This window comes from Gymnoscopelus braueri (assembly GCF_963280865.1).
Source record: "Gymnoscopelus braueri genome assembly, chromosome: 2".
NCBI lineage: Eukaryota > Metazoa > Chordata > Actinopteri > Myctophiformes > Myctophidae > Gymnoscopelus > Gymnoscopelus braueri.
Window position 1 is genome coordinate 13,899,706 of NC_137604.1, and position 13,353 is coordinate 13,913,058.

Sequence of the window (13,353 nt, forward strand, 5' to 3'; positions counted from 1 at the left end):
CTCTGGAGACGGGACCCCAGATGGCACTGCAGGCGGGACCCCGGACGGCTCTGGAGGCGGGACCCCAGACGGCACTGCGGGCTCTGGAGGCGGGGCCCCAGACGGCGCTGCGGGCTCTGGAGACGGGACCCCAGACGGCGCTGCAGGCTCTGGAGACGGGACCCCAGGCGGCGCTGCGGGATCTGGAGACGGGACCCCAGACGGCACTGCGGGCTCTGGAGGCGGGGCCCCAGACGGCGCTGCGGGCTCTGGAGACGGAACCCCAGACGGCGCTGCAGGCTCTGGAGACGGGACCCCAGGCGGCGCTGCGGGATCTGGAGACGGGACCCCAGACGGCGCTGCGGGCTCTGGAGACGGGACCCCAGACGGCGCTGCAGGCTCTGGAGACGGGACCCCAGACGGCGCTGCAGGCTCTGGAGACGGGACCCCAGGCGGCGCTGCAGGCTCTGGAGACGGGACCCCAGACGGCGCTGCGGGCTCTGGAGACGGGACCCCAGACGGCGCTGCAGGCTCTGGAGACGGGACCCCAGACGGCGCTGCAGGCTCTGGAGACGGGACCCCAGGCGGCGCTGCAGGCTCTGGAGACGGGACCCCAGGCGGCACTGCGGGCTCTGGAGACGGGACCACCGGCGACGCTGCAGACCCTGGAGACGGGACCCCCGGCGACGCTGCGGACTGGACCCCAGACGGCGCTGCAGACTCTGGCGATAGGACCCCAGGCGACGACGCCACAGGGGGTGCTGCCACCGCTGGAGGCGACGCCACAGGGGATGCTGCCGGCGACGCCACAGGGGATGCTGCAGACACTGGAGGCGACGCCACAGGGGATGCTGCAGATGCTGGAGGCGACGCCACAGGGGATGCTGCAGATGCTGGAGGCGACGCCACAGTGGATGCTGCAGATGCTGGAGAGCCATCGTCCGATGCACCTGTCAGCTGAAGGAAGCAGCTGAACAGAAAGCCAAGGACCAGAGCTTCCATGACCTCGGGCAGACACAGGTCACCAGTGGAGACGACTGACAAGGGCTCTGGCAGGTCATCGGCTGATAGGGCTGTTGCGGGTGCAGAGGGCGCAGGCAGGTCATCTCGGGAGATGGCTTGCAAGGGCTCTGGCAGGTCAGCAGCAGATACAGCCGGCGAGGGTGCAGAGGGCTCAGGCAGGTCACTAATGGAGGCAGCTGGCGAGGGCTCCGGCAGGGCAGACGGAATGTCGGCGGAGATTGCCAACAAGGCAACAGGCAGGGCAGGCGGAATTCTGGGCAGCGGAGGCTCCTGGATGCTGGGAAACGGAGTGTCGATCGGCGGGGTGCCGGGCAGCAGGGTGCCGGGCAGCGGAGTGCCGGGTAGCAGGGTGCCGGGCAGCAGGGTGCCGGGCGGCGAAATGCCAGGCAGCAGGGTGCCGGGCGGCGGAGTGCCGGGGAGCAGGGTGCCGGGCGGCGGAATGCCGGGCAGCAGGGTGCCGGGCGTCGGAGTGCCGGGCGGCGGAATGCCGGGCGGCGGAATGCCGGGCAGCAGGGTGCCGGGCGGCGAAATGCCAGGCAGCAGGGTGCCGGGCGGCGGAGTGCCGGGGAGCAGGGTGCCGGGCGGCGGAATGCCGGGCAGCAGGGTGCCGGGCGGCGGAGTGCCGGGCGGCGGAATGCCGGGCAGCAGGGTGCCGGGCGGCGGAGTGCCGGGCGGCACGGTGCCGGGCGGCAGGGTGTCGGGCGGCGGCGAGCCGGGCGGCGGCGAGCCGGGCGGCGGCGTGCAGGGCGGCGGCGTGCAGGGCTGCGGCGTGCAGGGCGGCGGCGTGCAGGGCTGCGGCGTGCAGGGCTGCGGCGTGCAGGGCTGCGGCGTGCAGGGCTGCGGCGTGCAGGGCGGCGGCGAGCAGGGCGGCGGCGAGCAGGGCGGCGGCGAGCAGGGCTGCGGCGAGCAGGGCGGTGGCGAGCAGGGCGGCGGCGAGCAGGGCGGCGGCGAGCAGGGCGGCGGCGAGCAGGGCGGCGGCGAGCTGGGCAGCGGCGAGCTGGGCTGCGGCGACTCCTGGACGTTGGGCAGCATGGGTTCCTGGTGGCGTAGGGGGGCATGGCGACCGCGCCTTCTCCGGTTAGGCCCACGGTTCCCCACACAAAGGGCCAAGCGAGACCCCTCATAAGGGTCCTGGACTGGAGCCGGACCAGGAGAGATGGATGCAGGAAGATCAGAGTCACGGCAGGCGGGGTCGAGGAAAGGGGCTGACGGGAAGCTTCACACGGCTGCAAAAATAGGAAAGCAAGTCCACATACTGGGTCTCCTGCTGGTACTCATCAGGGCTGGCAGGATGCAGACTCATCACTCCAACCCTTACAGAGCGAGGAGCTGGCTGAGAAGCATGGGGCGAGCTGGTTTCAACAAAGTTATTAAGCCTCCCACAGACAACATCCAGGTGGGGGACAAAATGGCTAACCCATGGCCTGTCTTTGAACCACTGCTGCTGTACTGTAATCTCCTTCTGGAGTTCAGCACGCAGGTTTGGGGGAGATGACATGAAACGAACCACCACATGTTCAAACTCAACCACCCTTCTGTTAAAAAGCTGTAGCTCTGCTGGGTTCATATTTATGGTCAGTACATACTGTCACGGTTAGCAGAAGGACTGAACCCAAATGCAGAGCCACAAGCAGAATAGTTTCAAATTAGAATATTTATTAAGCAAAAGTCTACAACCAAAAACAGTAGCAGTAGTAAACAGCAAGGCTGAAAATGCTAACTTCTCTGAAGCACAAAACAACTAACCAGGAAACTCAGGGCTGGGAGTTGCAAGCAGTATCAGGGAGTCCAAAGGTGAAAACTCTTCAGGAGCACAAAGAACAAGAAAACTCCACAGCAGATCACATGAACATCAATGTATGTACTGACAATGAGTGTGTGCAATGAGTCCAGTTTTATAGGGAGCAGGTTGATTGGAGAAGTGTTCACAGGATTGTAATGGGCATGGCACTGCTGGGCTGATGAGGGAGTGGGGACAGGTGTGTAACCAGGACTGAGAGAAGGAATGGAAAGAGGGAGTGGCCAAATAGGAGACACGGTCTGTGGGGGGGGGCAGACCGTGACAGTTTTATATTTCTTAGTCACTTAATGTCCTACCTAATCATACTAGAGTGTCAAGCTAAAGTAGTGAAAAATAGCCAATCTACAAGCTCACAACACGTCGCATCCACGACGCGTTGTGAGCTTGTAGATCTGCTATTTTCATTATTTCTGAAAATATTTGTTCCATTTCCTGAAAAGTAACGTTTTTTTTTGGACATACAAGGTTTCCACCTGACAGCGACCATCAATAGGATCAGGCCAATACACAGTAACTCTCCTCCTTTTCACTTGGCACTGGTGTCTGCAGGAGGAACTGTGTCCAGTCTGGCCTGGTGACAGGCAGCTGGGTCTGGAAGTGGTTCCAGAACTTGTGGTGGTAGACGTCTGGCTCTCTGCTGATGCGGTTCTGGAAGCCGATGTACAGGTCGTCCCACAGGAGTCCATTCAGCGCCACGTGTCTCATGACTCCCATCCTGTTTCGGATCTCCACATAGGCGTGGTTCCTGTCAGGCCTCTTGGAAGGGAAGGAGAGATCGAGGAAGTCCACTGTGTAGTCGTAGCCGCCGAACCCGGCCTTAAAGTCGTCGTCTGTCTCAATCACCCGTACAACTAGGTTGTAGTCTTTGAAACCTGCCCAGTTGTAATAGAACTGGATCCAACCGGGACGTCCGAAGATCTCACAGCCGATGGCGCTGTTCAGCTCATCCAGATACGAGTCAAAATCCCAGCTGTCCTTGTAGATCTTCGTGCCGTCAGGTGGATTGGTGACGGACCCACTGAGTCTCTGGTCTGGGTCTTTTAATGCGAGGGCCAGATCCAACGCTGCACCTGGCCTGGGTGTCCACGTCCTGATGTCGGGTGAATTGTTATTGATTCGACCGTTGAGCTCTTCTGCAGTGTTCTTGACATTTGTGTCCTTAATGTAGCCGTCTGACGGATGTGCCTCCACAAAGTAACCCGCCATTGGGCAGTAGATCTTAGGCTGTAAGGATTTCACCAGACCAGACTTGTAGACCAGGAGCTTCTTGCGCTCGTTTCTTATGAACTCTGCCTTCCACTCCTCAGTGTATTTCCCCCCATGAAAGGTCATGGGGAACCCGGAGGCCCCCCCCGGCAAAGTCGCCCATCATCAAATCCACGTTGTGGGGCAGCCTCCCCCCGTTAGGCCTGGTGCAGTCCACCGTGTTCACGATCATGTGACCTTTATAGTCGACAATGATGCAGGTGTCCATTTCCGGATGGACGCCGTCCATCAGGATCATGAACCGCAGGTGCTCGTCGACATTTTGCCAGATGCCAAAAGGAACCACGTTGATGTTTGTCAGCTTGACGTGGCTTTGCTCCAAGTACCAAAAGACCGGCCTTGACGTGTCACCCACATAAATGGGCGCGTCCGGCCTCCTCTCTGACAGGACCTTCAGCGTGGGGTAACTGAGGTGGTCCGAGTGCATATGGCTGACATAGATGAAGTCTGCCCTGCACAGTCTGTCAAAGGAGTCTGCAGGTGGCTCATGGAGAAGCCACCAGCCCCTGGCGAAGGCCGGACCCTCGAGCCAGGGATCGAATATGACCCTCCTCTCTCCGAGCTTCAGCTCCATGCATGCGTGGGTCAGGTAGGTGACGGTCACCTCCCCCTCCTTCAGTTCCACAACGGGGCGAGGGTCCGCCAGCCAGGGGTCTGGAGGACTCAGCTCCAATAGCTGAAGCCCTCCGTCCTTCAACATTTCAATTTCAAGCTCGTCTTGTGCAAAACTGTCTGGTGGATTGACATACTGCATGGTCGACACATCCAGCTTCCAGGTGTGTTTGGTGCACTTCACAACGCATTCCTCTATGTCTTGTATGAATAACCCACCTTGGTGTTTGCACTGGTTCTTGCACGCCTTTAGGACGTTGCCCTCCTTCTTGTACATGATGTAACATTTCCCATCTTCTTGGTTTTTCCTGAAATTGATTCCGTCTTTGAGCGAGCGAACGGCCTCGGAATCCAGAGTCAGCAGTGGCTTTGCTTCCTGGGCAGACATTTCAGCAGTCAGTAGTAGATTGAGGAGTACCGAAATGATGCGAGACTTACAGTTCCACCCACTTCAGAGTCTGAGAGGAGTGTCTCTCTGTCGGTGCAGATATGCAAATGTAGGAACAGCAAACACCTCCTCCTGCTGAATTTACCTGCCGTGCTTTCACCTGAGAGTCATTATTTTCTGTTGATCACACAGACTGCATCTGCCGAACACTACACCTGCTGCTCCCCTGTGATGATGCAAAAGACCGGTCCCTCCGGTGCGTGTAGCTTCCTCTCACCACACCCGTCTCCAACTTCCATGAGATGTGGTCAAATAAATGTTAATATGAATTTGTTAACTTATTATGCTAATCTCTCTCTCTCTCTCTCTCTCTCTCTCTCTCTCTCTCTCTCTCTTACGTTCACAAGTGAATATGCACTCTTCTGCCTGTCCACCGATGTCATGAAGTTGGTTATAAAATTGACCACTTCTGTAACTTAGTCATACTTCTCTTTTTTTTAATCCTTTGTCTTCAGTTTTCTCCCATGAAGTGAAAAAAGCTGTTTCATAGGCCTGTGCGGTACCACACTGTATGGTCTGCAATTACAAAACAGACCTACAATTTATAATTTAGGCATTTAGCAGATGCTCTTAATCCAGAGCAATTTACAATAAACAAGGTAAACACGTACATCAAATGCATAGAGACAGTGTAGTGCCTCAGTAATAGGATCATAGGTCAACCAAGAACCTAGCATCAGTCTAAACAGTACAATATAAAAAAGTAATGATATGTACATTGAAACTATACTGTACAAACTATAGGAAATTACTTTTTTTTCTAAATATATTTTTATTAGGGAAAATTGTAATTACATAGTTACAGAGGTATATAGGTACATTTGTATTCCCTTTTTTTGTGCTTTTCCCCCCTTTATCTCTGTGTACATGGAGAAATGGTAATAATAATCTAACATTTGCATGGTATGAGGATTTAAATTTACAATGTTAGTAAAACTATTGAAGTACAAAAAAAAACAGAACAAAATGGGTAAGGATAACAATTTAAAAATGAAAGGTGCAAGCAGCGATAAACAGGGCCAAGGCATGAAAGGCAAAAAGCAATATGCAACAATAGCACAATAAGATGTAGAAACAGAATAGATTGAACTTGAGACAAAGCAGCCCATGCAACTAACAAATGAGCATTCTCAACAGCTGAGCAGAGTGCTGACGGATTGGCTCATAAAAGCCTCACTTAGACTTTTTGTCGGCATAGGTCCAAAGTACATGTGTAGAAAGTTTCGTGCAGATTGCTCAAAAATCCCAGGAGGAGTTTGATTTTAACTGCTTTTCATATAATTTGAAATGGTGGGAGATCTAAAGGTCAGAGGTCAAAAGTCAAAGTGACAAAGTTTTTAGGCATGAGGAGTTGCATGTGTGTATTGAAGATTCATGGCTGTAGGTCAAACAGGGCATGAGTTGTACCTGTTAAAAGTTGGCATTTTTCAATTGAGTGCTATAGCGCCACCCTTTGGCCAATGGTTGTGAGTTTCGTGTCTTCACCGTTTTCCATGACCCTCTACCATATTGCCGAGTTTCGTAAAAAGTGACAGCACGGTTGGGCCAGAACTGCAAAAAGTGGTGGAAGAAAAAAGTGTAGAGATGCAAAGAGGTATATGAGGGGGAGGGGGGAGGACGGGGAAGAGGAGATGCGGGGGGGATTCAGTCAGAAGGTAATGTTTGTAAGGAACTGAAATAGTTAATAAAAAGGTTCCACTTATGGAAACATTTAACGGGGGTGCCCTTAACAGAAAAACAAATATTTTTCCAGCTTGAGAAAAGACATCCTTTTACCAGGTAGAGGTGGACGGGGCCTTGGAAGATTTTACTGGTATTTACACTCTTAAAGGCGAACAAATTGAGCTGGTCACATCTTATAAATACCTCGGCATTTGGCTAGATGCCAAACTCTCATTTAAGGTTCTTGTGGAGAACCTAATCAAAAAATTAAGAGGTCAAATTGGCTTCCTTTACAGAAACAGGTCCTGTTTTTCTTTTATCAGCAGAAAGACTATTGTTCAATCTGTAATAATGTCTGTATTTGATTATGGGGATACACTGTATATGCATGCTTCACTCTCCACACTGAAGCCTCTGGATGCAGTCTACCACAGTGCTTTGCGTTTTATTACTGGTGATGATGATCTCACCCATCACTGTATTATTGTCTGATTCACCGCCTTTTGCGATTATTTTAATGTTGTTTTATGCTTCTGCTTTTCTTTTTTGCTTTATTGTCAAAGTTGTGACATTGTAATGTGATTCAAATGTTTGTTATCAGGGCGTCCTTGAAAAAGAGAGCTTGCTCTCAATGGGTTGGCAAGACATGTCTATGTTCGTGGCAAATGTTTTAATGTACACAGGTGTACAGGTGTTTGAGCAGGGCAAACATCATTATGAAGGACAAGCATCATGATCGCATCTTCACTGTTTACAATGATGTGAAATGGGAAACGCCTGATATGCCTTACAGCTAAGGGCTCTAGGCGTAGTAAAAGCCTTTATCCCGGCAGAGAGTTGCCCATCTCAATCCATCCGCCAAGTCCTGAAAGAAAAACTAAATGACCCCCCCCCCCCCCCCCCCACAAATCTACATTCTAAAAGGCTGCCATGTCAATGGTTTTGAGACAAATTAATTTAACCCGACTCCAATTAATAGTAATTAATATTTACCATTTGAGTACTATACCTGCATCCCTACATCCGTATGTACTCAGATGTTTTATGTTTATAATGTAACAGTAAAACAGTCAACCTTGAGTCCATATTTATAACATAATGCAATGTGTTTGATCAGTGACCTACGGAGTGGTGCAGATAAGATAAGATCCTGTATAAATGTATAGGCTCATTTAAAAGTTGATACGGCATTGACGTGGATTGTTTTATGTTTTTATTATAATTCCAGAGTGCACCAGAGTGATACAGTACTGTAAGTACAGCTGTAAAAAAAAAGAAAAAAGAAAATGTCAACATTTTGTAACTGAATTATTTTTTAAAGCAAGGACCTTATTGTAAAGTAGTCTGGCATGTCTACCAAATTCACTCACTTTATCCAAGTCAGTATGGCCCTCTGGATATAAATGCTGCCCATCCCTGTGTTAGGTTGAAACGCGTCCGTTGTTTTGTCTGTGGAGAGGTAAATAAATGTGAAAAGGACATTTATTGTGTGCTGGCTATTTTCTCACTCTCATGCTTGACTCATTTGCATATTCGATTGAGACGCTGCTGCTATTGATTATGTGTACCTGCACATTTTTGGAATTGCTGCTAATTTATAAGCTATTTTACCTGTCTAAGACAAGAACCTATATTTGTTTTCTCATTGTATTATATTAACATTTTCTTTTTTGCTTTAATATCGTTAGGTTAGAATGTAAGCACAATTCTCAAGTCCCAACAACACTTCGCTGCTTGTACTTGTATACGTTAGTGACAAATAAACCTTCTTGATTCTGATTCTAATGTTTCTAAGAGAACATACACACCTGCATATTATGGTAATGTTCTAAACATCATGGAGCCGACAGTACATACACCTGCTATCACATACGGACAGGCTATCTGCATATGTACGAATAGTATCTTTATTTGTTTATTTAAACTGTTTCTCCTTCACCTGTCTTTTTCTCTTTTCTCACCTGCTCTCACTCTAGCGCTATCCTCTCTCTTCTCACGGAATACTAAAATATGATGGACCGCACACAAATAACATAATTTCACCCACCTCTTCACACCTGTAAACCTGTGACGTCACGTGACAAAGAAAGATGCCCAGAGGGAAGCAAAAACAAGATTTAGATTGGATGTAATGTAACGAATCGTGTGCAGTTATAATGGGCAGATACAATATCTAATCAATAGCACTAGTGTTCAATCAAATGTGCAAAGAGCAGTCAAGCTAAGCATAATACAATGATGCTCTCACTCGCCTCTCTCTCTCTCTCTCTCTCTCTCTCTCTCTCTCTCTCTCTCTCTCTCTCGTTCACAAGTTAATATGCACACAACTTCTGCTCTCTAACCTGGAGGTAATAAACGGAATTGCGGTTCTATGATTGATGACTACCTGACTGCATTTGTTTCAATACTGACTCACTGCACACAGTGGGACTTTTTTTCTTCTATCATTTAAACTCATCAAAGTGGATATGGGTTTAGGGTCGCTGGTACAGTGTATCAAAAACCATCCATTGAGAAGCATACTGAGTTGAAATTTCAAAGCCCACTCACTTGATTGTTAAACTCAATGTGGACTTTTGATATTATGTTGACTTGATATACATTCCACAAGGTGTCATATGCTCGGTTCATTAATCACATTAGTGTAGCCCATTGGCAAATATGCCTGCAGTTCTATATAAACTGCACTATGAGTTCCCCATTTCTGGGGGTCAAGGGTTGCACGTATAGATTTTGGGAACTTCTTGAATGTAAACAAATGTGGTGTTGTGCATCCTGTGAAGAGATGATCTTGATTGTAAACAAGAGGGTGGAAGCTGTGACTATGGTAGTTCTTTCAACTTAGTTGAGCTCCTCTGTCCGCATTGTACTGGGCGGTTGTCACGGTAGAACGGTAGAAGACAGGAGTGAAGGACCCAAAGCGTGAAGGACAGCAAAGCAGAGGCAGGACCCTTAAAGGGATATTTCACTTTCCAAAAATCTTTGGGTCATTTTATCTTCTACTCAGGCTTTTGTCAGCCCCCAGACCGGTTTTAAGTTGCTCGATTCAGTATTTAAATATTTGATATTCATTTTATCAGACACGCCCCCTTCCTATACAAACCCACTATAACTTCAAACTCCATTTTAACCATGTTAGATTCATCAAAAACACCCGTCCTTGGTTCTGGTGACTCACCCTGCCCTCCTAATACGCGAGGGGGCCGTGTTTTTTCGATTACTTTTTTCATTTATTTAAAAAAAATGTTTTGGAAAATGAAAAACAAATTAAATACAATAAAGCAAAATGTAAATAAATGTTTTTAAAAAAACGTTTTTTTAAAAGTGAAATATCCCTTTAAGCAAGCAGTGGTGTAAAGTAAGTACATGCACGCATGTACTGCACTTAAGTACTATTTTGAGGTATTTTTTACTTTACTGGAGTATTTATAATTTTCAGCCTACTTTTACCTCTACTCCACTACATCTCAGAGGCAAATATTGTACTTTTACTCCACTGCAATTTGAAAACTTTAGTTACTAGTTACTAGTTAAAAAAACACTTCAGCCATATATACATTTCGGCCATTTGAAAATAGCCGATCCACAAGTTCACAATGTGTCACGATGCGACGCATTGTGAGCTTGTAGATTTTCAAAATATTTGTATGCATTTTATACATTTTGAAAACTTTGTGAAATGGGACATTCTGCATAGTGAGTTCTTTCTACTTTTGGTACTTTGAGTACATTTTGATACCAATACTTTTGTACTTTTACTCAAGTACATTTTGAATTCCGGACTTTTACTTGTAACAGATCTGTTACAAGTACTCCACTGCAATTACTCCATTACTCCTACTTACTAGTCAAAAAATTGGGGCAGAGGTTCTGAATTGGCATCCAGGGAGTGTGTGTGCACAGTTTCGCAGCGACCGGGCCAGCGGTGGCGGAGATTAGCTGCTCACAGACAGATGGACACACGGACACACACACACGGACGGACGGACGGACGGACGGACGGGGGGTAAAACATACTCTCTCGCCATGCCTTTCGGCCTGGCGGAGACAATAAGCACGAGGAGAACACTGGGAAATACACACTAGAAGATTAAGCTCTCCGAGAAATTATCAATAAATGAATACACAAGAAACCATGACTGTTGTACACGCACAGTGAATTACATTACATTAACACAGGGTAGTTTAAATAGACACAATGACTGACGAACAACATGACACAGAGGACTGGTAAGACATGACATGCTCCTGAAGCAAACATTTAGACAATGGGTTGATCTTTATTTACACAATCTGTTTGTCGTGCATCAATCAGGGAACCCATAGTAAAAAAAAAAAAAAAGAGTGCCCTTTTCTGCCTTGAATCTGTCTTGAGAGATTAGTTGTGCATTGGTGTGGGAGAATGCATGTCAAATATTCAGAAAAACAACTAACGCACCTCCTCCGTTCTTTGGTGCTGAGCTTTAACTGTAGGAGCAGTAACATAAGAACAAAGCGGGGCTCGCAACTCACTTTTTTAATGCTCCAAAGGTTTATTTCTTTATAACAAACAGCAGATAGTATAAGACGTTTCGACCCTTTTCAAGTAAGAATGTCCTTTTCACGTAGTTTATTTACCTCTCCGCAGACAGAACAACGGACGTGTTTCTAACACAGGGATGGGCAGCATTTATTTCCAGAGGGCCATACTGACTTGGATAAAGTGAGTGAAGGGCCACACATAGTACCATTGAATTGAAACTTGAAACACATAGTGCTGAATTATGTTAAAACTGCATGAATTTTGTAAACATGCCAGACTACTGTACAATAAGGTCCTTGCTTTAAAAATAATTCAGTTACAAAATGTTGATATTTTATTTTTAGTTTTTAGTAAAACTTTACAGCAGCAACTTTTAAATGAGCCTATACATTTATACAGGACCTTATCTTATCTGATATGCATACTTGAAAAAGACCGAAAGGGTCGAAAAGTCGTATGTTCGTTCTAAAGAAATTAACTTTTGGAGCATTAAAAACGTGAGAATGCATGTCAAACAACTCAATACCTAAGCATATTTAAAGAGAAATACAGCGTCCAATATAACATGACGTCTGGAGGATGGAGGAGACGAGCGGGCAGAAATGTATCCTTTGAGCAATCTAATTCTGCAGTTGAGTTGTAAAAATGAACGTGCAATCAAATGGCAGGTGAATAAACGGCTGACAAACATAGCTGTGTTCTGCACTAGTTAAAGATGGGGTGCCATGATATTTTTCAACCCTAAAACCTGATCATAAGGTATTAGGATTATGTAAGGAAGTGTACAGTAAGTGTTAAAATGTTGTTTTTATGTGGACACGCCTCCAGTTCATTAAGTATACCTGGTTCTCACCTTAGCACCTCCTCCACCACCTTAGCACCACCCACCTGTCCTAGTCCCTCCACCTCCTCATGCCCACACCTGTTGTGTTATGATAATGAGGGGGAGGGTATGGCTTTGTGATGTCACTAAAGCGCTGTTTCTCTATTGGCACGTTTGACCCTCAAGGTTTCAGCCTCCAGGAAGAAACTCCAAATAGTCAGAGAAGACATAAAACACCATAAAAACACCACCGGGGGGCTTAATGAAATTCTATCAACCTCATAGACACATGAAAAACAGAAAAAGTGCAAAAACATGGCACCAGCTCTTTAAATGCTTTGCTAGACAGTTTAAAGGTGCAATGTGTGACTTTTATCGCACAGGCCTATGCATGTAAACATTTTGTTTGTTTTTTTGTTCGTTTGTTTGTGTTTTTACATCTAGAGCAGTGGTTCTCAATCTTTTTTCATTTCAAGGACCCCCCCCCCCATAACTCTCAGAGTTACAGACCTGTAAGGGTCCATTTGGAAAACCCCTCAAAGAACCCTGAGGGTCCCTGGACCCCCACTTTGAAAAAAGCTGATTTAGAGTTATAGATTCATTTGGTGATAAAAGGTAATTGGACTCTTGTCCAGAGAGCCTCATATTTGCCAGTGGTGGAAGAAGTACCCAGATATTTTAAGTAAAAGTACCAATACCACAATACAAAAATACTAAGTGAAAGGCCTGTGTCCAAAATGTTACTCGAGTAAAAGCACAAAAGTATTAGCGCCAAAATATACTTAAAGTACCAAAAGTAAAAGTACAAAAATGTTTCAAAATAGCAGATCTATACAAGCTCACAACGTGTTGCGATGCGACGCGTTGTGAGCTTGTAGATCGGCTATTTTGAAATAGCCTATGTATAAAATAGGGCTAAAATGGTTAATGTATGTTTTACAATGTAATAACTTATATCTGCTAAGTAAATAGTAACTAAAAGTTTTCAAATAATTGTAGTGGAGTAAAAGTACAATATTTGGATCCGAGATGTAGTGGAGTAGAAGTAAAAGTATTGGAAATTGGAAATACTCAAGTAAAGTACAAATACCTCAAAATTGTACTTAAAGTACAGTACTTGAGTAAATGTACTTAGTTACTTTACCCCACTTATATTTGCATTGCAAACACATCATCAGCCAGAGTCAAGTGTCATTCAAAGTGGACTGATGGAGCTG

At 47.0% G+C, this 13,353-nt stretch overlaps 1 pseudogene across 1 annotated transcript; it reads right to left on the minus strand.

The window, feature by feature from the left end:
- Positions 1-3,298: 3,298 nt before the first annotated feature.
- Positions 3,299-5,069, minus strand: LOC308094262 (cytidine monophosphate-N-acetylneuraminic acid hydroxylase-like; annotated as a pseudogene). Its single transcript has one exon. The product of its transcript is annotated as a cytidine monophosphate-N-acetylneuraminic acid hydroxylase-like (transcript).
- Between the last annotated feature and the right edge of the window lie 8,284 nt (positions 5,070-13,353).